The sequence below is a fragment of the Leucopleurus acutus genome (assembly GCF_964270905.1).
Source record: "Leucopleurus acutus genome assembly, chromosome: 17".
Taxonomy (NCBI): Eukaryota; Metazoa; Chordata; class Mammalia; order Artiodactyla; family Delphinidae; genus Leucopleurus; species Leucopleurus acutus.
The window spans coordinates 12,409,297-12,434,227 of record NC_139159.1 but is presented as its reverse complement, the minus strand read 5'-3'; the positions used below and the strand labels follow the sequence as shown (position 1 = coordinate 12,434,227).

At 38.9% G+C, this 24,931-nt stretch overlaps 1 protein-coding gene across 4 annotated transcripts in view; it reads right to left on the bottom strand.

Moving 5' to 3' along the window:
* Nucleotides 1–24,931, bottom strand: part of LOC309974327 (serine/threonine-protein kinase Sgk3) — a 112,795-nt gene that overhangs the window by 57,763 nt on the left and 30,101 nt on the right. The window contains exon 1 of one of the 4 annotated variants that reach the window (XM_082858939.1): nt 8,214–8,305. The exons of the other annotated variants lie outside the window; for them this stretch is intronic. The gene's annotated coding sequence lies outside the window, so the exon portion shown is untranslated. Of the gene's footprint in view, nt 1–8,213; nt 8,306–24,931 lie in introns of those variants that run through there. 4 annotated transcript variants of the gene reach the window in all.

Here is a 24,931-nt window from a genome sequence, read left to right as displayed (position 1 = left end):
GTGTTCACATGTAACACATCACTTACTCCTCACATAAGTGTTATTATTCCCATTTTACAGATGAAGAAACCTAGGCTATCAGCTCCACATCCTCACACAGCTTTGGGTGGCAGCACTGTGAAGTGAACATGGCTCTGACCCAAGAGCCCAGTGTGAACATGCTGCCTCTCAATTTTCTATGGTACTGCTGCATACACCCCATTCTTCTAAATCACCTCTGGAGAAACAAACTGATGGGAAGGGAGCACCAAGTGTCCATTAGCAACTGGGTTATAGAAAGAGACACGCATAGGAAAAGCAGCTTTCAACTCGGCCACCAGGAGGGGTCAGTGCAGCACAGAGTGTCAGGAGTGCTGCTGAAGACATCACCCATCAACATCTAACCAACAGCTTAGTACAGAGCACGCTGGGGTGGGGTGGGGGGTCCCATCACAAGGACGATCAAGGGCTAAATTATGAAATAAAGACAATACAAAAAGGGATGCTACCACAGGATTTTTTAAAGCATTAATAGATTTATATTTTTAATTTGGGGCCTGTAAAAAGTAGAAATATGAAAAATGATGAAATTTCATGATAGAAAACTGTCCAAATTCATGTTATATTAAAATTTTTTTGATAAATATTGATTAAAATAGATGGATATTAGTTAAGGATTTCTTTTTTTTTTAAAGAATTTTCCCCTTCATTACCACGCCCATCTTCTTGTCCATTGTATGCAATTATTGTCCTGGATCTATCTTGTCCATCTTTGTTTCAGACAGCCAAAAAAAAAAAAATGTTCATAAGAAAGTCAAAAGATTCTTCTGCTTTTCCCTCTAAAATATAAGCAGAGACATTCTTAACTCCATTTCCTTCACAATCATGAAGACTGTTTGGTACTGACTAGTGGACTCTACCCAAATTACAAGGTAGACACTTTTATAATTATCAGTATCCACTCAACTAATATGGCAGAGAAGGGTCAGTGATTCATACCAAAGCACAAAGGGAAATTAAGAACAATCCTGTTCCAAAAGGAAGGCGCAGGCCTAGAAGAGCTACAGATTTTCTTCATCCAGGGGGACAGCACTGGATGCTGTGTGTTTGGAAACAAGGATCCAAAGGAGGGAGCCGACACAGACAGTCGAGGAAGAGACAAAAGAAAATCTGTGCACAGGCTTTGGGCATGGCATGGGGACTGGTATGAGAAATGGGAGATGGGGACTGACCCAGAGAATAAGAAGAAGAATTGGGGGTGGGATGAGGGCAGGAATTATTCCCTAGGAGGGTACAGGTCAAGCAGATAGGTTTCATTTTAAACTATATTAAAAGCACCTTCCCAGGACACTCTTACCCCAAGCTAACTGGTTACTTTATTGAAAGTTTACTGTAACAGTATATAATCTGTATCTGTTTATTTCCCCCTCACAGAATACCAGCTCCAAATATATCTGAAATGTTTCAAGAGAAACAAAGCACATCTTTGTCACATCTGTAAATTAAGTTCATTGCAGAAGAGGTGAAAATTCTAACAGGATCTGCCAATGGAAGATACATAGTAACCTTCCCACACATATCACATGAATCTGTTACAACTTTTCCTGTTTTCCTTCCTTACTCCTATATCCTTTCTCTAATTCCCACCCCACCCCCTCTTTGATTTCTCTCTCATTCTGTAATCACAAAGCAGTCCTAGTTTTTCGTAGGTTTATTGTATCTCTTACTTGAGACATCTTTTATTTATCCTAATTCTCGATAAAGAAAAGTGATATAAGAATCAGAAATAAAATCTGTGCAAAATATCCAATGGGGAGGCACAATACAGAATAATCTGCACCCAACAATTTGATAGGACTGTTCCAGAATCTGGACAAAAGTTATGTGAGTCTGTTGGTTTTCTGAAACTGGCTGCACTTTATTAAAGACATCTGAGGAAGGGACTGAGTGAGGAGGTGGAAGTAACTGCTGACAGTCCGTTGTTCTCCAATACTAAAATCAAAACTGCCAGGAGAAACAGGAAGGCCTGAAACTTACCGCAACTAACATGCCCCTCTGCTGGTTCCAGAACAACAGGGCAAGGGTGTAACTGCAGCAGCAATGCTCTGCTCTACTCTCCTTGGCCTCCCAAGGCCACCATCTTGGGTTCCCCATCACCAGAACGCCTGCCCTACTTCCAGCTTCCCAAGCTTTCCCACTGAGAGGCACACTACCACATAGAACACTTCCAAGGATGACTCCCTGGGGGACTGTGATCACTGGCAGAGAGATGGGGGGATGGTTGACTACACGAGGCAAAAGAAAAGTGAAGGGGGGATTCACATGGAACCACCAGTGGCAAAATACTGCAGGCCACAGGAAGCCTAGGGTAAAGCTGCTTCTGACTGGGGAGGCTGGGAGAATTCAGATTGAGGAGGTATCAAAAAATCCAAAAAACAAAAACCTAACTAAAAAAAAACCCCACAAAAAAAACAATCACCATCACATCTCACAGAGTCTCTTGGGAACACCTCCAACCTGGGATCTCTGCTCTGTTCTAACCCCCTTCCAATCCATTCTTCCCACAGCAGACAGAGTGATTTTTTAAAATCACTGTAAATCTGATAATTTCACACCTTTGCTTAAGCTCTTTCCAGAATCACCAATTTCTCCCCCTTTACTAGATCAATTCATTACTATACATACTAATATGCTAAAATATCTTAATAAAATTCTCCCTAAAAATACAGATTGATTTATTTAACAGATACTTACACAGTGCTTACCATGTACTACAGATATGTAATTAGTCTATGCCCCAACTTTCATTATTTACATGAATGATCCTATCTGATAACACCCTTAATTAGGGCGTTTTATAAACAAGGAAAACTCAGGGTAAACACAGGTGTATAACAGGGTGATATGGATACTTTACTTCAAAGCAAATATTTGCTTTCAAGATTCTGCTTCTGACAGTAAAACTTCACTGGTTAGCACATTAGAAGAAATTTCCCAAAGGACAAAATTTACAACCAATTACAAATTCAAATTATCATACACTTTAAATATAAGCTGTAGTATGTTAGCTTTAAATCCTGACCTACGTTAGCTGTTGTCAGTAAAGATAATATGCAGAATTTTACCTTAAAGCTTTAACATTTCAAAAATTAGGACTTAACCCAATCAAATATGGGCGGAAGATCTAAATAGACATCTCTCCAAAGAAGACATACTAATGGCCAAAAAGCACATGAAAGGATGTTCAACATCACTAATTATTAGAGAAATGCAAATCAAAGCTACAATGAGGTATCACATTACACCGGTCAGAATGGCCATCATCAAAAAATCTACAAACAATAAATGCTGGTGAGGGTGTGGAGAAAAGGGAACCCTCCTACACCGTTGGTGGGAATGTAAATTGGTACAACCATTATGGAGAACAGTATGGAAGTTCCTTAAAAAACTAAATGCAGAACTATCATATGATCCAGCAATCCCACTCCTGGGCATATATCCGGAGAAAACCGTAATTCGAAAAGATACATGCACCCCAATATTCACTGCAGCACTATTTACAATAGCCAAGACAATGGAAGCAACCTAAATGTCCATCAAGAGAGCAGTGGATAAAGAAGATGTGGTACATTTATACAATGGAATATTACTCAGCCATAAAAAAAGAATGAAATAATGCCGTTTGTAGCAACATGGATGGACCTACAGATTGTTATACTGAGTGAAGTAAGTCAGACACAGACAAATATATGACATTGCTTACATGTGGAATCTAAAAATCGTACAAATGAACTTATATATAAAACAGAAATAGAGTCACAGATGTAGAAAACAAGCCTATGGCTACCAGCAGGGAAAGAGGGGGGGATAAACTGAGAGACTGAGATTGATATATACACAGTACTATATATAAAATAGATAACTAATAAGTACCTACAGGGAACTCTACTCATTACTCTGTAATGACCTATATGGGAAAATAATCTATAAGAGTGGATATATGTATATGTATAACTGATTCACTTTGCTGTACACCTGAAACTAACACAACATTGTACATTAACTATACTCCAATAAAATTATTTTTAAAAACCCACAAAAATTAGGATTTATATACATATATTTTTTCCCTACCAACTCTTTCCTGTCAACAGAAACTGCAGATTCATTCCAGGAATGGTAAAATAAATTCAGATGATACTTGTAAGAAAATAAATTAGGCTAATGGGTGCCCTAGAATGGGAAAACCCCAGTTGAGGTTTGGGAGGCAAGAGAAAAGAAAAGAGAATTAAATTGCAGAAGTGTCTACACAAGTTCCTGAAACAAGTTTTAATCTATTAGAAAAAAATCACAAGTAAAATAAAAGCATTCACTCAACTGGAATATGTGCAAGCGTGTGTTTATAATGAAATGAAGCAAAACATAGTAAACCAAATGCTGATAGAAGACTTAATAAAACTGAAAGCTTCAACAAGAGACAAATTCAAGCATCTTATATCTATCACCTTTCTCTGAAGAGTTAAAGGCTTCTGGCATATATCTTCTCCATATATCCAGAAAATAAATGACGAAAGAAATACGAACATTTTATTAAACAATGAAGGAAAAGAAGGTAAACTATTCTCCACAGATCAGAAAAAGGAAGAGAATGTTCAGTCTTACCAGCTCAGAAAACAAAGGGAGACAGTATTATTCGTGCCTAGACATGCAAAAACAAAATAAAGCTTAGGAATAATTCCTCACAAGAAAATCCAAAGCTGCAGATGGCTCCATGAAGTCTGTCTTGTCCTAATGGTTTTCTGAGTGAGTTTATGTATTTTTAAAAATTAATTAATTAATTAATTTTTTGGCTGCCTTGGGTCTTTGTTGCTGCGCCCAGGCTTTCTCCAGTTGCGGCGAGCTGGCGCTACTCTTTGTTGCGGTGCGCGGGCTTCAGCAGTTGTGGTTTTCAGGCTCTAGAGAGCACAGGCTCAGTAGTTGTGGCCCACAGGCTTAGTTGCTCCGTGGCATGTGGGATCTTCCCGGACCAGGGCTTGAACCCGTGTCCCCTGCATTGGCAGGCGGATTCTTAACCACTGTGCCACCAGGGAAGCCCTGTGTATATTTTTTAAACTTGTGCCTGACCACCTTCGTGGATGTTGGGTTTGTTGCTCTCCCTGTACTTACTCCCTTCTAAAATCCAGACCTCAGTAACTTCATTGGAATCTTTTTAGGACTGAATTTCACCTGCCTTCTTCCTGAAGTGTCCATATTGTAGAAATGATGGTTGAGGCTCAATATTTAATGACTTAAAGACCCATTAAGGAGAACTTTAAGTTCACTTTTATTTAAAAAACAAATAAGTGGGTGCATATCTTATTTTTCCTCAAAAAAGTAACTGGAATTTGTGTGTGCATGCTTTCTGTCCTCCAGGAGCTTATATGTAGCAAAAAAGAAAAGACAAATGCCCAAAGAATTACAATTCAAGGTAGAGTGTGATAAACTCTTAAAAAGGCATGAAAAGTCACTAGAATTCAGAGGAAAGCAATACCACATCCAACTGAACCTATCTAGGTATTTGGGGTAGTGGTAACATGTAAGGGAGGTTTTGAAGCCTGGACACTCAAAAATAGAAAGAGCAGCATAAGTTCTCGGTACAAACAGGTTAACAGTCATTAGTCTAATTTGTCTGAATTCCTGCCTACTTGGGGGAAAAGACGGACTCATTAATAAAAAGAGAGAGAAACTGTCATGAAGCAACCTTGGGATTTTACAGGGTATTACCATTAAAGCCTTATTTTACTTTCACATTTACAAGCATAAGTTGGAAATCACTTTTCTTATATACAGGAGATAGAGACTGGAAAAGTGGATTTGAGATCATGTTGCAGAGAACTCTGAATGCCAGATTTCTCACTCTGGATTTCATTCTGCAGATAAGAATGTGAAGGCAAACGAAAAGGGAGCTGGTAGAGCTGTAGGTGTAGAGAAGGAAATGAAATGGAGGAGCGCCTGAAGAAATGGGAACTTGGTAACTACTGGAATGGCAGGTTTGCAAAAAACTGGAGAAGTCAGTAGCTATTTGCACATGGAGTGCCAAGTAGAAGGAGGACTTAACGTTGCCTCAAGGTTTTATTCCTGGGTAACAGGAGAAATAACCAGAAATGGGGAGAGGGTGGAGCAGGGCAAAATGAATTGTGAATTGGCTTAAGTACTTACTAGCCCTAGTTGGAAATGTCTTCATGTGACACGCTCTGGTGCCAGTCATTGTTTCCAGGTGCTTAGGGTACAGCAGTGAACACAACAGGCAAGCACCCTGCCCCCGTGGAACTTACCATCTAGTGGTAGACAAGAGATAATAGACAAATAGATAAATAGACAAATACATATTATAGGAAGAGTAAGGTTGTATGGCATTTTAAATAGGAGGGTCTGACTGAGATAGTAACATCTGAACAAACACCTACAGGTGAGGGAGTGGCCTCTACAAGGGGCCAGGGAAGAGTCAGCAACTAACAGACAAATATCTCCAAATGATTTCACTCCATGATGCTTTTGAAGTTAGCAGCAACTGCAACATATCTCTTACAGGAGGGGACCCAGTCCTATTTCCTTGGGCTAGCATTCCATGCCTATCTTACCCAATCAAGAAAACTTCACTAATAACACAATGATAACAAACTGCCTAGAAGGTCAATTTGTTTATACTGGCTGTTCACATTCCCTACATGAGAGAAAAGGACTGCATAAAACAACAAAACCAAAGCACTGTTAGAACATGTTTGTACAAAGCTTAAGAAGACAATCCTCTTGTTCTCAAAGCAATCATTGATGTAGCAACTTTCAGACTTGTGATTTAAATCAAAGGTGCTGAAGAATGATTATGAATCATGCAGTTAAGCTACCAAGCAGGATGTTGCTGAGAGAAAAATTATTCACAGCACCATAAAACTGTCAAAAATAAAACTAGTACTATTATCAACACAAGAAGTAATGTCATCCTTTGCTTTTATAATTTGTCGCTCAGCAGAGCTGAATTCAGGTCTAAGCCCTGTCATTTATTGGTTTTGGGTTTTGGGGCCTCATCCTTGTTTATAAAGGGCAGCCCATCTGATTTTTCAGATTCCTTTCAATTCTGAGTTTCCATGTGACAGGTTACGATTCTTATGATGTTTATTTAGTTTATGTATTTGGGTACTCTGGTTTACCTCATTTTGCAATAATATTACAAATAAGCACCCACCCAAAATAGTACAACTTATAAGTTCTGTAAAAAGTGATATGAACTTCTTTTTAAGCACCAGAGCTTGGTGCTTAAAATGAGGCTACACTCACTGGAAAAGTGCTGCCTTTCTTCATGCCTCTTTCAGAACAACCTTCAAGACTGAGGTTTCTGTATCATTTGAGAGTGGCTTTGATTTGGAGCAAGGTAGGTGGATCACGTCTCTAGTGCAACAGAAGAGTAATGAGACCTTTTCCAGTGGGACTCAGTCTTTGAATACTGTTCCAAAGGAATCCCCAAGCAACAGCTCTGCAGAAGGTTTTTCTTTCTGCAGTTTTGAAGATTAATGCCCATCTGACTGCATAATAAAGAAAACAGCCAAAGTTATTGTGGACTATGAGGCAGACACTAAGTAGTAACTCATTTAATCCTCATAAAAATCCTATAAGGCTGCATCTCTTCTTATTCTCATTTTTCATATGCAGAAGCAAAGTCATAGAGAAGTTAAGCAAATTGCCCAAGTTTTCACAATTAATAAGGAGATTCAAAGCCTGCTCGCTTAATCTCTACAATCCACTGCCTGTGTAAACCCTGGTGTCCTTGTTTAAACAACAGTCCCATTACCAGTCGCACTCTTCCTGCAATCTGAATAATAACACGAAGTCAAAATAAAGCCGCATCGTAAGTTCACTACCGAGTTTCTCCTCCAGTCCTGAACCACAAACCAGAAATGTATTTTAAAGAATACAAAGTCTCTGGAGTACCTGAGGTCTCTAGAGATTTGTGTGGTGCGTGGAGAGGGGGTGCTTCCCGGAACTAATGAGGTGAACAAGTGCTGCAAAACTAGAGCCCGACCCGGACTCCCTCACTCGGGGTACTCACGCCACGCGGCCGCCAGCCAGCGCCCTGCGCTCCTACTCCGCGCGGAAGTGGCACCGGGGCCCGTCCGGCCAAACCACACCTGCCTCAGGCGCGCGTCCGCGGGGTGCCTCCACCTGGCCCACGCGGCGCAGGTGCCCCTGCCCATACTTACCTTCGGGGACCCACGCCCAGCGTGTGGCGAGCGGGAAGCTCCGCCACAGCTACGCCACACTCCACCGGGTTCCACGCCGCGCCTCGCGCCCCAGCCGCGCCGCGCTCCCTACCCGGGCCAGACCTCCGGGCCCCGACCCCCGCGGCAGGGCCCGCCCCCACCAATCAACGGCGCTGTCTGGGCCGCTGGCCCCGCCCAAAGCGTGGAGGCAGGGCTTTTGCTCACTCAGCTCCGCCCCCGGCTCGCTCCGGGGTCTGTGCTTCCGAGAGGAGCTGTAGGCAAGGGTGCCGCTGGGAACGGCCTGCGGATGTGTGACCCCGAGGGAGGAAGGGCTGGATGCAAGCAGAGGGAAGGGATAAAAGGAGAGAGACAGCCGTTGGGGTAAGAGGAAGAAAGTCTTGGGAAGGGTAAGAGAAGCCACTCTCCCCGGGTTCCAGCTAAGGTGTAGGACTGGGTGAGACATCTTAAAATAACGGCGTTCACTTAGGGCACTGACTAATCTCATTGTCTTCGGGCAGGGCAGGAGTCACACACGGATTCTGGGTTCCATGCGTGAGAAGTCACAGGGAATGGGGTTTAGAGGGGCAAAGAAAGGAAGTAATTCCTTTACTGATCTCCACCACACAGCCTCTTTGTTTTAAAAATTGTGGAAAGGACTCCCAGTAAGAATCCTCACTCCAGACTTAAATAAACGTTAATCATTCCCTCTCCCTTCAAACAGCTCCCCTCAGACAACTTTTCAAGAGAGCAGACCTGAGTTTGTCATTAATGCCCATGGGGTACGACTGCAAGGTTTGCGACGGCGTGTATGGATAGAGAAAAAAATCAGACTACTGGAAAGGAATTATCTTAACTATTAATTTATTTGATTTGGGAAGGTGAAAAACGATTTGAGGAATCAAGTCAATAACTAATTGAATTATGGTGGGGAAAACACAAGACTCACTTTGCCAGCAAGCAGGATTGATACACAGTAACCTTTGCTAGAAGAATTTCAGAAAATAATGCCAAGAGGCCAGCCTAGCTGTGTGGCCTGAAAGAAAGTCACAATAAGGAAGTCCTCGATTTCCTTATCTGTCAAATGAAGAGATTAGGCCAGGTGCCCTCATGATCTCTAAATGCCCTTCCTCACTCCACGTCATCCTGCCAGGTTCAACGATTAAAGGAGGAGGACCACAGGGAAAGCGCTGTCCAGTCGGGAGCCACACAGAGAAATCGGGAATTTTTAGAAAAAGCCTCAGGGATCTCTGGTATCATTTCATTCAAGCTCTCCTCTCTGACTTTTCTATTTGTAATAATAATAACACTCTACTCCTAGCTCAAAACTTCAGGCTCTTCTTCCCACTCAATCCTCACATTTAGTCACTAGGTCTTTGGTTTTCTCCATTACAGGGTCTCTTCAATGACCCTTCTCATTTTCACGGTCATCTCTGTGCAAAGTACAAATTCAAAGAACTCAGAATCTTGCATCTGACCCCTACCTACTTTTTCTACCTAATCTCCAACCACTCTCTGTGTACACATTTGTCTGACAGACTGTCTCCTCACTGTACAGTATCCACAATGTACAGCCAACACTCCTTGCCACTGCTGCTGCAAACTTACAGCCACTGCTTCTCCACTCAGAATACCTCTCCTCAGTCCTAGCTACCTGTTGGGACTATGATAGCTCAGCTCAGGGACCTCTCTATGCAATAAAACTGCTATAATGCTTAGAATCTGTACTGCTCCACTTGGCACTTAGCAAGAACTACCTTGTTTTGTTTTCTCTCTTATTTATCATATTTATCTTCAAAACTAAACCATAAGCTACTCACTGGATGTGCTCAGGTTCCAGCCAATCCAGGAGGAAAAAGCTATTTTCAATATCTCAAAAATCCTAAAAGAAATTATACGTTCATCAGCAATTAGGCTATCCAGGTTACCCACAACAGCAAGATTCTCTGTTTTTGTCTGAAATTTTACTGAAGTAACACCAATTACTTCAAGCGAACAAAAGCTTTGATGGATAGTTATATGTGACTGATTCAAAAAACAGGAAAATAAGTTATCATTAAATAAGACTTGTTTTGAAGACTACATCTTTGAGATTCATGGAGGTACATAAAAATAAAAAGTAATCTACCCATTCTTTGTCACCCCATTGCCCAAACAGGTGATAAACCCATAGTAAGTGCTTAAAAATATATTCATCTGACTATGGTTATTTTCCGTTTTCCTTAAGTCCCTTCTCTCCCTTGCTGTAATTAAAATACTGGTCTTTTCTTTTTCATGCAAATAAAATTGTTGGAGTTTCCCCTTCTAATTCCAAATAAACTTTCAGAATAAGATAAACAAGAATCACTCAGTACTTCTTGGAGTTGGACTAGAAAGGTTTTTAGTGTTCCAGAAATAAACCCTCGATTCACAGTAAATTGCCTGTGTTAGGGGGCCCTACATACTATTAAGATCTTTAGAAAGTAAAATTTCCTTAACTGCAACCTTGCCGAAATGACACAAGTAGAAGCAGAACCAAGTTTGCAGAATGACTACCAAGTAAGAGTGAAAACTGATTTGCAATCTATCAATGGCTCCTTGTGTTTTGAAAATGTCACTGGCATGTTTAAAGGAAGCCCCAGAGCTCTGAGGTCTGGCCCAAACAATCTATAAATCACTAGTCACAGCAAACCTTTCTAATATTCTGGAGATTTAAGAAGTATTAAATAGGCAGACTAAACAATAGTCACACTTCATTTTACAGAGTGGTTATACCAGAGGCTTTTGGTTAAAGACTCTTGGAACTTTTCCTCTCCTCAAAGTGTGAGGTGACTATTAAGAATAGAGCCTTGAGGGAACTTCTGAATCCAGCCAAGATGGAGTAACAAGAACCATATTTGCCCTCCCACCTAAACCAACAACAACAAAAAAGAGCCAGACAAAATAAATAAAACAACACTTTTTAAGATATTAGATGTCAGGCAGTAAAGGAGAGTGATCCCTCAGGGATGGGAAATGAAGAAGGTTTACCCCAGCTTACTACCTTCAGAGACATTACAGGCCATGACATAGGAAAGGGGAATCGCAGGAGAGCCCAGCAGATTCCCTGAGCTGAGGAGACGGAGCTGTGAGTTCAGGGAGAACAAGATGGTTGGAGTTCACAGGACAAAGTATGGGAGACATAACAACAGAGGATCCCAGAGATCTGCAAAGGGTCCTCCTCCTCAAGAATTCAACAGAGTTGATCAGTGCATGCATGTGAGGAAACTACCCAAGGCTGAGGAAAGAACAAACCATTGAAAGCATGAGAAGGCACAGTACTGGGCACTCGCAGAGGGACAGGAATAGTGGCTGTTCACACCAGGCTGACTAGAAAACCTCCCAATTCAATGAGGAGAGTACTGAGAAAGGTCTTGCCTTAGTACTGGAGGGTAATTAGCCCTAGACTAAATGCAGCTTGGATGCCACCAAAAAAATAAAAGATCTGAAAGGATCAAACTATTTTAAAGCAATTTAACTGCATCTGAAGTTAAAATTCAAACATCTTTACAGGAATACAAAAATATTCAGCTCCCAACAAGATAAAATTCACAATATCTGCCATTCAATCAAATATTACAAGGCACAGCAAGAGGCGGGAAAATATGACCCATAATGAGAAAAACCAATCACTGAAACTAACCAACAACTGACACAGATGTTAGAACTAGCAGACAAGGACATTAAAACAGTTATTACAATGGTAATATACTTAAAAAATTAAGTAGAGACAAGGAAGGTAAAAAATTTCTAAATCCAACTTCTACAGATGAAAACAATCTCTGAGGTGAATAATACATTGGGTGGGATTAACAGAAGAGTAGACATTGAAAAGGAAAGGATTGGTGAGCTTGAAGACACACAACAGAAACTTTCCAAAATGAACTATACAGAAAAAAGAAAAGAGAATCAATGAGCCATGGGACAAGTTCAAGCAGCCAGATATAATTGTAATTAGAGTCCCTGAAGGAGGGTTGGGGAAGGAGACCAGAAAAGACGTGTGAAGAAATATGACTGGTATTTTTCAAAATTTGATGAAAATTATAAACCCACAGATCTGACAAGCTGAATTAACCCAAACACTAGGAACATGAAGAAAACTATACCAAGATATTTAATTTTTAATTTTTTTTTTTTTTTTTTTTTTTTTGCGGTACACGGGCCTCTCACTGCTGTGGCCTCTCCCATTGCGGAGCACAGGCTCCGGACGCGCTGGCCCAGCCGCTCCGCGGCACGCAGGACCCTCCGGGACCGGGGCACGAACCCGTGTCCCCCGCATCGGCAGGCGGACTCTCAACCACTGCGCCACCAGGGAAGCCCCCAAGACATTTCATAATGAAATTATTAAAAACTTGTCAGTGATAAAGCAAAAATCTTAACAGCCAGAGGAAAAAAGGCAGACTATGTATGGAGGAGCAAAGGTAAAAATGACAGCAGATTTCTTGTAAGGAATAGTTCAAGGAAAAGATAGTGGAGCAACATCTTTGAAATACTGAACAAAAAAATTGTAAGCCTAGAATTCTATACCTAGCAAAAACATCTTTCAAACCTGAAGGAAATACAAAGATTTTTTTCAGACATATAAAAAAAAAGCCAAAGAATTCATAACCAGCAGACCCACACTACAAGAAATGTTAAAGCAAGTCTATCAGACAGAAGGAAAATGATTCCAGGTTTCTGGAAGTATAGATGTGCACTAGGAATGAAGAACACTGGGAATACAGGTTTCCCCTGCTATCCAAAAGTAGAGTCTTCCTATGAAAGCTTTCATAACCCAAAATGGTGTAAAACTAAGTCAAAACGATATTTAGAAAGAACAACACTGAACGACTTAAACTGCCTGATATTATAAAGACATAGTAAAGCTATAGTAATCAAGACAATGTGATCATTAGAACACACAAATAGATAATTACAACAGAATAGACAGTGAAATAGAGCTTTGTGACCTTAGAAAGAGAAAATTGCCTGAAGTATCACAACCACTCAAAAATAAGACTTAAATCCAGGTCTCCAACTTTAATTCCTGAGCTCTTTTCACTGTAACTGCCTTTCTTATCCAAGCTCATGTCTTCAATTTTCATCTCCATACAGTTGGCCACAATACATTTACCTGAAGCATGACCTCTTTCCCAACTCTAGTTCCAAATTTCCAACTACCTGCTAAATATCTCCCCGCCAAAATAAATAAATTCATAGTTTTCCCTTCAAGCATATTCTATTAATATTACCTCCTAATTAGTACCTAATTCTATTAATAGTACCTCCTTTTACCCAGTCACACAAGTTCAAAACCTTGATTCTTCTTGGACTTCTCCCTAGATCTTCCCTCCCTTTCCCATTTAGGTTCTCAGAGACTTTGATAATTTTTTTTTCTTTGTTTTGGCCACACCATGTGGCTTGTGGGATCTTAGTTCCCCAACCAGGGATCAAACCCGGGACCACAGCTGTGAAAGCACCAAGTCTTAACCACCGGACTGCCAAGGAATTCCCAATAATTTTGTTTTCTTAGGCTAGAATAGGCTAACTCCTCATCATTCAGGTCTTAATTAAACAGCTGTCCCTTAGACAGCCCTCTCCTATCTAAAGTAGGCCTTCCTCCGTTATCTCTATCATAGTAGCTTGTTCATTTTCTTCATACAGCATTGATCACAGTTTGCTCTTTATTTCACTGCTTACTGTTCCACTGTACCTGCCCCATGAGAGTGCAAGGTCTATGAAAGCAAAATAACATAACCATTTGTTCACTATAGCATCCTTAGTGCCTAGAGCATATAATAATGGGGTGCAAATCATTAAGTGAATGAAGAGATTTGTTTCAAGTCTGACTCCACAATCTCTCTGGCACTTGTCCCTCTTCACTCCCACAGTTTAGGTCCAAGCCATCCTGTTGTGCTAATTTTCTAATGGTCTCCTAGTATCCTCTCTTGTTCTTTTCCTATTCATGTTGTAAAATGCTGTCTAAGGAGAATTTTAGTCATGTCATTTTCTCCATTCAAAAATCTTTAATAATTGTAATGTAATCTCTATCAAAACTCCAAAAGCCTTGTTTTGCAGGAATGGAAAAACCGATCCTCAAATTCATATAGATTTTCAAAGGGCCCTATATAGCCAAAACAATATTGAATAAGAACAAGGTCTCACACTTCCTGATTTCAAAATTTATCACAAAGCTATAATAATCAAAACAGTGTGGTTCTAGCATAAGGATAGATCTATAGACCACTGGGATAGAATTGAGTTAATAAATAGACCTATACATCTATAGCCCACTAATTTTCAACAAGGGCACCAAGATCACTCAATGGGAAAAGGATAGTCTCTTCAAATGGTGCTTGGCCAACTGGGTATTCACATGCAAAAGAATGAAACTGGACTCCTACTTCACAACATATACAAAAATGAACTGAAGATGGATCAATGAACTAAAAGAGTTAAAACTATAAAACTCTTGGAAACACAGGGATGAATTTTCACAACCTTGGATCTGGCAATGGATTCTTAGATATGACACCAAAAGCAGGAGCAATAAAAGAAAAAATAGATAAATTGGACTTCACCAAAATTAAAAATTTTTGTGAATCAAAGGTCATTATTAGGAAATTAAAATGACAACCTATAGAGTGAGAGCATATAACTGCAAATCATATATCTGATAAGAGTCTAATATCCAGAGTAAAGAACTTGTACAACTCAACAACAAAAAGATAAATAACACAATTAAAAAGTGGGCAAAGGACCTGAATAGACATTTCTCCCAAGAAGATATATAAATGATCAAAAAGGACATAAAAATATGTTCAACATCATTAGTCATTAGGGAAATGCAATCAAAACCACAAAGAGATACCACTTCACATGTACTAGGATAGCAATAATCAAAAAAGTAGAAACTAAGTATTGGTGAGGATGTGGAGAAATTAGAACCCTCATACATTGTTGGTAGAAAAGTAAAATGGTGCACCTGCTGTGGAAAACAATTTGGCAGTTGTTCAAAAAGTTAAACAAAGAATTACCATAGGACCCAGCAATTTCACACCTAGATATATACCCCAAAGAACTGAAAACAGGTACCCAAATAAATATTTATACATGTATGTGAATAGCAGCATTATTCACAACAGCCAAAAGATGGAAACAACCAAATGTCCATCAACATAGACAAATTGTGATACAAATACTCGATGGAATACTATTCAGTCATAAAAAGGAATGAAGTGCTGATGCGTGCTACAATGTGGATGAACCTCGAAAACACTGGGCTAAGTCAAAGAAGTTAGACATGAGAGTTTACATCCTGAATGAATCCACTTACATGAAATATTCAGAATAGGTAGATTCAAAGAAACAGAAAGCAGATTGGTAGTTGTTAGGGGCTGAGGGGATGAGAGAATGGGCAATAACTGTTCAATGGATATGGGGTTTAATTTGGGGGTGACAATAATGGTTTTTTTTTAAATTTTTATTGGAGTATAGTTGATTTACAATGTTGTGTTAGTTTCAGATGTACAGCAAAGTGAATCAGTTACACATATGCATATATCCACTTTTTTTTTTTTTTAACATTCTTTTCCCGTATGGGCCATTACAGAGTATTGAGTAGAGTTCCCTGTGCTATACAGCAGGTTCTTATTAGTTACCTATTTTATATATAGTAGTGTGTATATGTCAATCCTAATCTCCTAATTTATCCCTCCCTCCCCTTATCCCCTGGTAACCATAAGTTTGTTTCCTACATCCGTGACTCTACTTCTGTTTTGTAAATAAGCTTATTTGTACCCTTCTTTTTAGATTACATATAAGTGATATCATATGTCTTTCTCTGTCTGACTTACTTCACTCAGTATGACAATCTCTAGGTCCATCCGTGTTGCTGCAAATGGCATTTTTCGTCCTTTTTTATGGCTGAGTAATATTCCATTGTATATATGTACCACATCTTCTTTATCCATTCCTCTCTTGATGGACATTTACTTTGCTTCAATGTCCTGGCTATTGTAAATAGTGCTACAATGAACATTGGAGTGCATGTATCTTTTCAAATTATGGTTTTCTCTGGGTATATGCCCAGGAGTGGGATTGCTGGGTCATATGGTATTTCTATTTTTAGTTTTTTAAGGACTGAGGATGACAATTATGTTTAAAACTAGACAGAAGTAGCGGTTGCACAACACTGTATCAATAAATATACTAAATATCACTGAATTGTGCACTTTAAAATGGTTAACTTTATGCTATATGAATTTCACCTTAATTTTTAAAAAAACACCTTAACAATGATGACTGAATAAGATCTTATCAGCCTAGCCTCCTGGATCCTCTATATTCTGACCATCATATGACCTTACTTCCCCTTCATGTACCCAGTGCTCCAAGCAAAACGAGCCCTTTCCTTTATATGCAACACAGACTTCATTTCTCTGCATATGTAAGTCCAACTGATCTTTCAAGGCATTATTCAACTATAAGCTCCTTTAAGATTTTCTCATTCTTAAAAAAAAAAAAAAGTTTTCTCATTCTTTTTGTGGGGATACTCTCTTTCCTGTAAGTTTTTATGAGCATTTTATCTGCACCTCTTGTTTTCTAACTCAGAGTATTTATTTATATCTATATATCCTCTATTAGCCAGTAATTGCCAGCAAGATCCATATGTGATTCATCCTCTTATTCCCAGGCTCCTTAGGATACGCTTACACAGAGCAGACACCTAAAAAGTCATCGAAGGAAAAAGATGGATAGAAAATGAATTTCTGCATATGAATCCTCTTGGCTTTCATTATAGGACTAGAGGTGTGTTTTATATTTTGTATCTGTGAATATATTTGACTCTAGAATGTCTAAAACACTTTGAAAATCACATGGGGTAATATTACAATTTCCTGATGAAATGGTTATAAAAATATTTCTGAACACTAATATAACTAGAATTACTTGTATCCTTGACAATAATTGCTAATGTTAACAGTACAAGTCATAATAATAATAGCTAACAGTTCTATAGCACATATGTGCCACACTCTCCAAGCACTTTATATATACTGATCCTCACAATAAGCCTATCAGCTATATAAAATTATCACCCCATTTTACAGGTGAAGAAACACCTACAAAGTCAAAAAACATGTCCAAATGTCACTTAGCTAGTAATTGGTAGGCTTGGGATTAGAACCCAGGTACTTTGGTTCCAGAATCTATGCTCTTAACCACTATGCTCTATCACCTCTCTACAATAAGTTTTACTGTGCCTAATAAAATGTCTTTGAAAGGTCAATGAGTGCCCAAGAAAACATTTCCTAATATTGCAGAGCAGATTAATGTGAAACTTTCACTGTTTTCCCAGACTTTGTGTTTGAAATTTTGAGATGACTAATAACTTTTAGAAATAAACTTAATTTCACTATACTGAAAGTATAATGACTAAGAAACAAAGTTGAAGCAGGGACACAATGTAACACACAATTAAAGATATAATAATGAATGAACTGTAATAAAGGAACACAATGAAAGTATAAGTACAACAATGGGACTGTAGACCTGAAATATAAAGGAGCCTGAAAATTTCATAAAGAAAGTCTTCTGATAATACAATTTTTAAAATGTGAATTTCTGTATCTCAAATTCCAATATAATTCTTATGTGAAACAGTGCTTATATATCTTTTTGCTTAAATGCATGTTGGTTTACATACATATTAATGTTATAGTGAACGGACCTAACTCTATAAAAGAGAATTAGTAACCTATGATGTAATTATATTCAAGTCTCCTATAGCAGTGGACCAAAGAAAATAAAATTTGATATACAGCAATTAGAGGTTGTTCATCTAGAGAGGAAATAAAATCTTTGAATTTGACATCCAGTTTAATCATTTTTCTCAAGCCTCAGAAGTCTTTTCTATTAATCTTGTATGCAGAAAATCATCTTATTAATAAGGTACTGAGTAATTTTATTTGACACTGGAATTTGGAATAGGCCTTTGGGTTTAAATTTGTCTGAAATGATTTATATGATATGGTCAGCAACTTTTAATCCACGATTTATTACCCATATTTCGTTTAAAATGCTGCCTAATTCACATCCCATTAATTGACACGGAGATTACAAGGACATTTTTATGCATTCCTTTGTACGCTAAGGGGGGGACATTATTTTCCACCTTATTTTCATGATTCAATAGACTATGTCATAAATAGGTAAAGTGTTTTTGTTTTTTTCCAGTATGGATCCCAGAGTTCAGCACTAACAGCTTCATTCATATGAATTTACCTTCTAAGATTTTTTTTAAATTAATTAATTTATTTATTTATGGCTGTGTTGGGTCTTCATTTCTGTGCGAGGGCTTTCTCTAGTTGTGGCAAGTGGAGGCCACTCTTCATCACGGTGCGCGGGCCTCTCACTATCGCGGCCTCTCTTGTTGCGGAGCACAGGCTCCAGACGCGCAGGCTCAGTAACTGTGGCTCACGGGCCCAGCTGCTCCGCGGCATGTGGGATCTTCCCAGACCAGGGCTCGAACCCGTGTCCCCTGCATTGGCAGGCAGATTCTCAACCACTGCACCACCAGGGAAGCCCAACCTTCTAAGATTTTATTGTAAGTTCACCTTTTACCTAATTAAAACACTTGCAAGCTCTCTTCCTTTGTAATTTTTCTCTATTCATACCAAATTTACATCACAATAACATATCTTTTAATAATAGAGTAAGAGAAACATTAAAAAGGTGATGCAACATCCCAAGTCATTTACAGACAATGAGGAAAAAAGGGAAGAAGAGAAAGACGACTATTCCTGATTCTAATTCCTTGGTCTGATATAATGATTTATAAATTACTAATTATTGATTTAGCTAATATCTGCATTAACTGAAGACTAACATTTTATTTGGCAAAGAGTATAATAAAAATTCAATTTAATTTAGTAAGTATTGATTACCTAAGATGCACACTGCTCTCCATTGGGCCCTATGTATAGTACATTAAGTGTATAAAATTTAAAAATCTTTTAATCCCACCATCTATTGTTGATAGAACAAGAAACAAATGTTATTAAATATATAAGTTAGGGGGCTTCCCTGGTGGCGCAGTGGTTGAGAGTCCGCCTGCCGATGCAGGCGACACGGGTTTGTGCCCCGGTCCGGGAAGATCCCACATGCCGTAGAGCGGCTGGGCCCCGTGAGCCATGGCCGCTGAGCCTGCGCGTCCGGAGCCAGTGCTCCGCAAAGGGAGAGGCCACAACTGTGAGAGGCCCGCGTACCGGGAAAAAAAAAAAAAAAAAAAAGGTGATCTTACTACAGTGATGGGAGGAGGGCGTGCTGAGTGAGCTCAAGTCTCATGTATTATATGTAATTGTAGTTCAAAGATAATGTTCAAAGTTGACAAAAATCAAGGAAGGTATACGTTCATTATTTAGAGATATAGGAAAATATAATAGCAAGTAAAAGCAAAGAAGATTAAAAATGGCTCCTTCTCAAAATTAACCAAAGAGACCTAACTAAGCTGATTAGAGGAATTACTTCAAGTGACTTCAAAACCAAGCACATTTCTAGTAGGAAAAACCCTGAGGATAAAAGAAACAAACAAACAAAAACTTTAAACTCTATTCAAGTAATCATATTGGTGGGATAAATAAAATGAGTAATTATCTTCGTGTCTTTAAGAACCAAGAATTTTGCTGTGGGATAAAAGAGGTATAGATGGTATTTTTAAAAAAACCAAAAAAACCTACAGTACTGGATTTCAGTTGGAAGTAACATTATATTTTGTATTTTACCTTTAATATAATATATACATATATATGTATCAATATTACCCAGCTCTGGCACAGAAAAGGCCTAAAATCAATGACCATTCCAGTAAGTGAGCACCACCTGCACCTGGAGAGTGGTCTCTAAATACTTCCCGCTAAAGTGAATTAGGGCTCCTTGTAGAATTGGTTGATGTGGAGCTGGGGCAGGAAATGTACAAAATGAGCCTGGAATGTCTTAACTTCCTTAATCACTGGTATGATATCAATGATTACTCGAGTCACATCAAAGGCTTCGGAGCCCAACTCAAAGAGTTAACCAAAGATGGGAAAATAGGGCCTAAAAAAGAATAATGACTATGATGAACTGAAACACACTGAATGTTAAATCCAGGAGTTTACAGAGATACTAAAAAATACAAAACAAACCTCATGGATTACATTTGAATGATGCTAAGGAAATAAATCATTTTTTTGAAAACTGGTAAATAAAGGGTAAAAAAATCAAGCCTTATCGTGCCTTTCCAATATAAACTGTACCCCAAGTTAACCAAAGAGTTGATGAGGGGAAGTTTTCTTTACAGAATTTCAGCTAATGAATAAAGAAGAACATAATTTAAATACCACCATTTTGTAACCCCTAATGAATTAATGCATCGAGGCAATGATCATCAATAGCGGCTCACCTCATAAAAGAAGAACCAGCCAGACATTTTATACCTCCTGATGGAAAAACACACCAGCATTCATGAAGTATTCTTGCCAAAAATTCTGAACCCAAATCTCACAAATTATTAGCTCTAACTTCCACTGTATAGGCAATTCAGGGATCAGAGGTACATGATAAATGATATTTCAGGGATGCAATCAATAAAATTTAGTGGAAAATTCTATAGGACAAAGGACCTTGTTTCTTCATTACACAAATTGTGAAAGAAAAAGGTAAGGCAAAAAACATAGATTAAAAGACTTAACATTGTAAAACAACTATACCCCAATAAAAATTTTTTTTAATTAAAAGACTTAAAACAATACATCAACTACCAATTCTAATGTATGCATATTATTTAGATCGTGATTGGACTAAACAAACTGAAAAAATTATGAGGCAATTGGGGAAATTTAAACATCCGATTAAGAAATCATTGTATTTTTTTCTTTTAGGTATGATGATGTTATTGTGTTATGTTTTTTAAAGAGTTTATATTTTAGAGATAACACTGAAATGTTTATGGATGAAATGACTTGATGTCTCAGATTTGCTTCAAAATTACATATATGATGGCGAGGGAGCGATTAGCTGAAATAAGATTCAGTCATAAGCAGATAATAGTTGAAACTGGGCAACATGTTTATGGAAGCTAATTATACTATTCAGACTAGTTTTGTATATGTTTGAATTTTCCTATAATAAAAAGGGTTTTTTCCTTAAAACAGTGTTTGCTTCAGGGGAATGGTGAGGTGAGAGACTTGCTTTTGCATTATAAGCCTTCCTGTACTATTTTTTAAAACATTTTAGATACATGCATATATTTCATGTCTAAGGAAAGAGTCCTATCAATAACGTAGGAAATACCCATACAGAGCTTCCCTGGTGGCCCAGTGGTTGAGAGTCCGCCTGCCGATGCAGGGGACATGGGTTCGTGCCCTGGTCCGGGAAGATCCCACATGCCACGGTGCAGCTGGGCCCGTGAGCCATGGCCGCTGAGCCTGCGCGTCCGGAGCCTGTGCTCCACAATGGGAGAGGCCACAACAGTGAGAGGCCCGTGTACGGCAAAAAAAAAAAAAAAAAAAAAAAAAAAAGAAATACTCATACATTAAAAATTTAACCAGTCCATGATGATTTAGTTTTAAACTGAATGGTATACATCAGGAGTTTTCAAAGTATAGTCTATGGGACCCCTGGAAGGTGCTAAAATCCTTTCAAGCTATTTTCATAAAACACTAAGATGTTATTTGCCTTTTTCACTGTGTTGACATTTGCACTGATGGTGCAAAAGCAATATAGCAGCTAGAACTGCTGATGCCCCGCATGAATCAAGGCAGTCACACTGCCGTACTAGCATGCACTGCATTCTCTACTGTCACTCATTTGCAGTTTAAAAAGAGAAAAAAGCCAAGTTCATTTAAGGATGTCCTTGACAGCACAGTAAAAATTATTAATTTTATTAAATCTCAACCTTTGAGTACAGTTCTGTGACAAAATGGGAAGTATGCATAAAGCACTCTGCTGTACACCAAAGTCTAATGATGGTCTGGAGGGAATGCCAGTCCCTGCATGATTGTTGGAGTTCAAAAAGCTGAACTAGCTGCTTTTACATAGAACACCGTTTTTACTCAAAAGGACAACTGACAAACGATAATATTTGCCAAACTTGGGTACTTGGCAGACATCTTCTTGGAAATGAACAAAGTAAGCCTATCACATCAAGGAAAACAACTCAATGTATTTGTTGGCAATGATAAAAATTCAAGCTCTCAAGTAAAACTTAAGAGTTTTGGAAAATTTGTTTCTGCCACTATGAGCTTGACTGCTTCTCTCCTCTGAAAGATTTTTCTGATGCACTCGGTTGGTGATACTAACAAATATGATTTTAAAACTATTGTTAAAATGAAATGTATCAACATTTGGAAGATCTTCATAAATCAATCAGTAAACCATATTTTCCAAATGACTAATGCATGAAGTTAGAAAACCATGCATGCATCAAAGATCTATGCAAAATGTAAGAGGACTGTAGTGGGTGGAATGGTGGCCCCCAAAAGGATCACGAGATGAGATCATCTGGATCATCCACGTGAGCCCTAAATCCAATGGCAACTGTCCTTAAAAGAGACAGAAGAGAAGACACTGAGACACACAGAGGAGAAGGTCCTGTGAAGACGGAGGCAGACGAACACCAGAGGTAAGGAATGACTGTCCCCTAGAGTCCTTGAGGGAGAATAGCCCTGTTGATACCTTGATTTCAGACTTCTAGCCTGCAAACTGTGAGACACTAAATTTCTGTTGTTTTAAGCCACCCAGTTTGTGTTAATTTGTTACAGCAGCCCTAGGAAATGAATACAATGCCCATTGGATTTTAATGTAACTGAGTACAAGTGTATTGATATGGATTCAGAGCCCACACTACAGCTAATCTTGAAGAAACTACCACTTGCCAACTCTTGGTATAGTATCAAAGAAAAATCTCCACACTTTTCTGAAAAGGCTACTAAAATATCCCTGCTTTTTCTCACTACATATTTTTGTGAGGCCTGATTTTTACACATACTTCAATCAAAACAACATATTGCAACAGTTTGAATGAGGAAGCAGGTATAAGGGTTCAGCTGTCTCCTATCAAGTCAGATACTAAAAAGATGTGAAATGTGTAAAATGATGCTGATCTGATTTTTTTAGTTTTGGGAAAAACTTATTTTTCATTAAAAATATGTTTAATATGCAATGGGATTATCTTTAAAAATTTTTTTAATTTCTCAGTTTTAATTTCTTATATAGTAGATATTGATAACCCACATAAATACTAATTCCTTGGGCTCCTCAATAATTTTTAAGAGTGTAAGTGGTTCTGAGACCTTCCTGTGAAAACCACTGGTTTATACAATCAGCAAAAGAGGACAAACTAGGCGCCTGAGTAGTCAGAGAGGTATCATGTATATAAAATTTTGGCTATTTTGAACTACATATTGGATTTTCAGTGGCAGGAGGAAGGCTGAGAAAGGTCCTTTTGTCAAAAGAACACTGTGAGTATGTAATGCACCTAGAAGCAGGTCTATGCATGATAAGGCCAGGGGAGAGTGGGCCATCAATAAATACATAATTTTACATATCCAGATTAGTATTACCTTTTTTTTATTAATTTATTTTATTTTTGGTCTTCGTTGCTGTGCACAGGCTTTCTCTAGTTGCAGCGAGCAGGGGCTACTCTTTGTTGCGGTGGCTTCTCTTTGTTGCGGTGGCTTCTCTTGTTGCAGAGCACAGGCTCTAGGCACTTGGGCTTCAGTAGTTCTGGCACGTGGGCTCAGTAGTCGTGGCGCACGGGCTTAGTTGCTCCACGGCATGTGGGATCTTCCCGGACCAGGGATCAAACCCGTGTCCCCTACATTGGCAGGTGGATTCTCAACCACTGTGCCACCAGGGAAGCCCAAGTATTATCATTTTAAAACAGTAGATGCATGACTCTGTTTAAGAACTCTTCATTTACCTTTGGAAATATGTAACTTGAAAGGATGTTTGGTTTCGTAAATGTGGGTGACATGCTAGTCTCCTTATTCCTTATGCTCCAAGTAGATGGAGTGAGTCCTTTTAAATACTGAACCAGCCAACCGCAGTCCTCCCCGAGTCTCCCTACGTTCACTCCACCTGAACCCTCACACAGCTACTTTTTGCTTGGTGTATTAGTCAGCTAGGGCTGCCATTACGAAGTACCACAAATGGGGTGGCTTAAACAACAGAGATTTATTTTCTCACAATTCTGGAGGCTAGAAGTCCAAGATCAAGGTGTCTGCAGGGTTGGTGGCTTCTGAGGCCTCTCTCCATGGTTTGTAGACAGATCTCTTCTCCCCGTGTCTTCACATAGTCCTCACTGTGTGTGTGTCTGTGTCCTAATTTCTTCTTCTTATAAGGACACCAGCCATATTGGGTTAGTGCCCACCCTAATGATCTCATTTAGGCTAAATTACCTCTTTAAAAATAGACTATCTTCAAATACACTCACGTTCTGAGGTCCTGGGGGTTAGGACTTCAACATATGAATTGGGCAGGATACATTCCAGTCCACAAAACTTGGCTAACTCCTACTCACCCTTTGGGAATCGGCCTGAATCATACTTCTTCAGAGAAGCTGTCCTTGACTCTGGACTTATGTTAGGGCCCTTGTTACACTTAAATAGCATCCAATACTTATCCTACATATCATTTATCACACAAATGTAATTAAACACACGGTATAATTGTTTTATTAC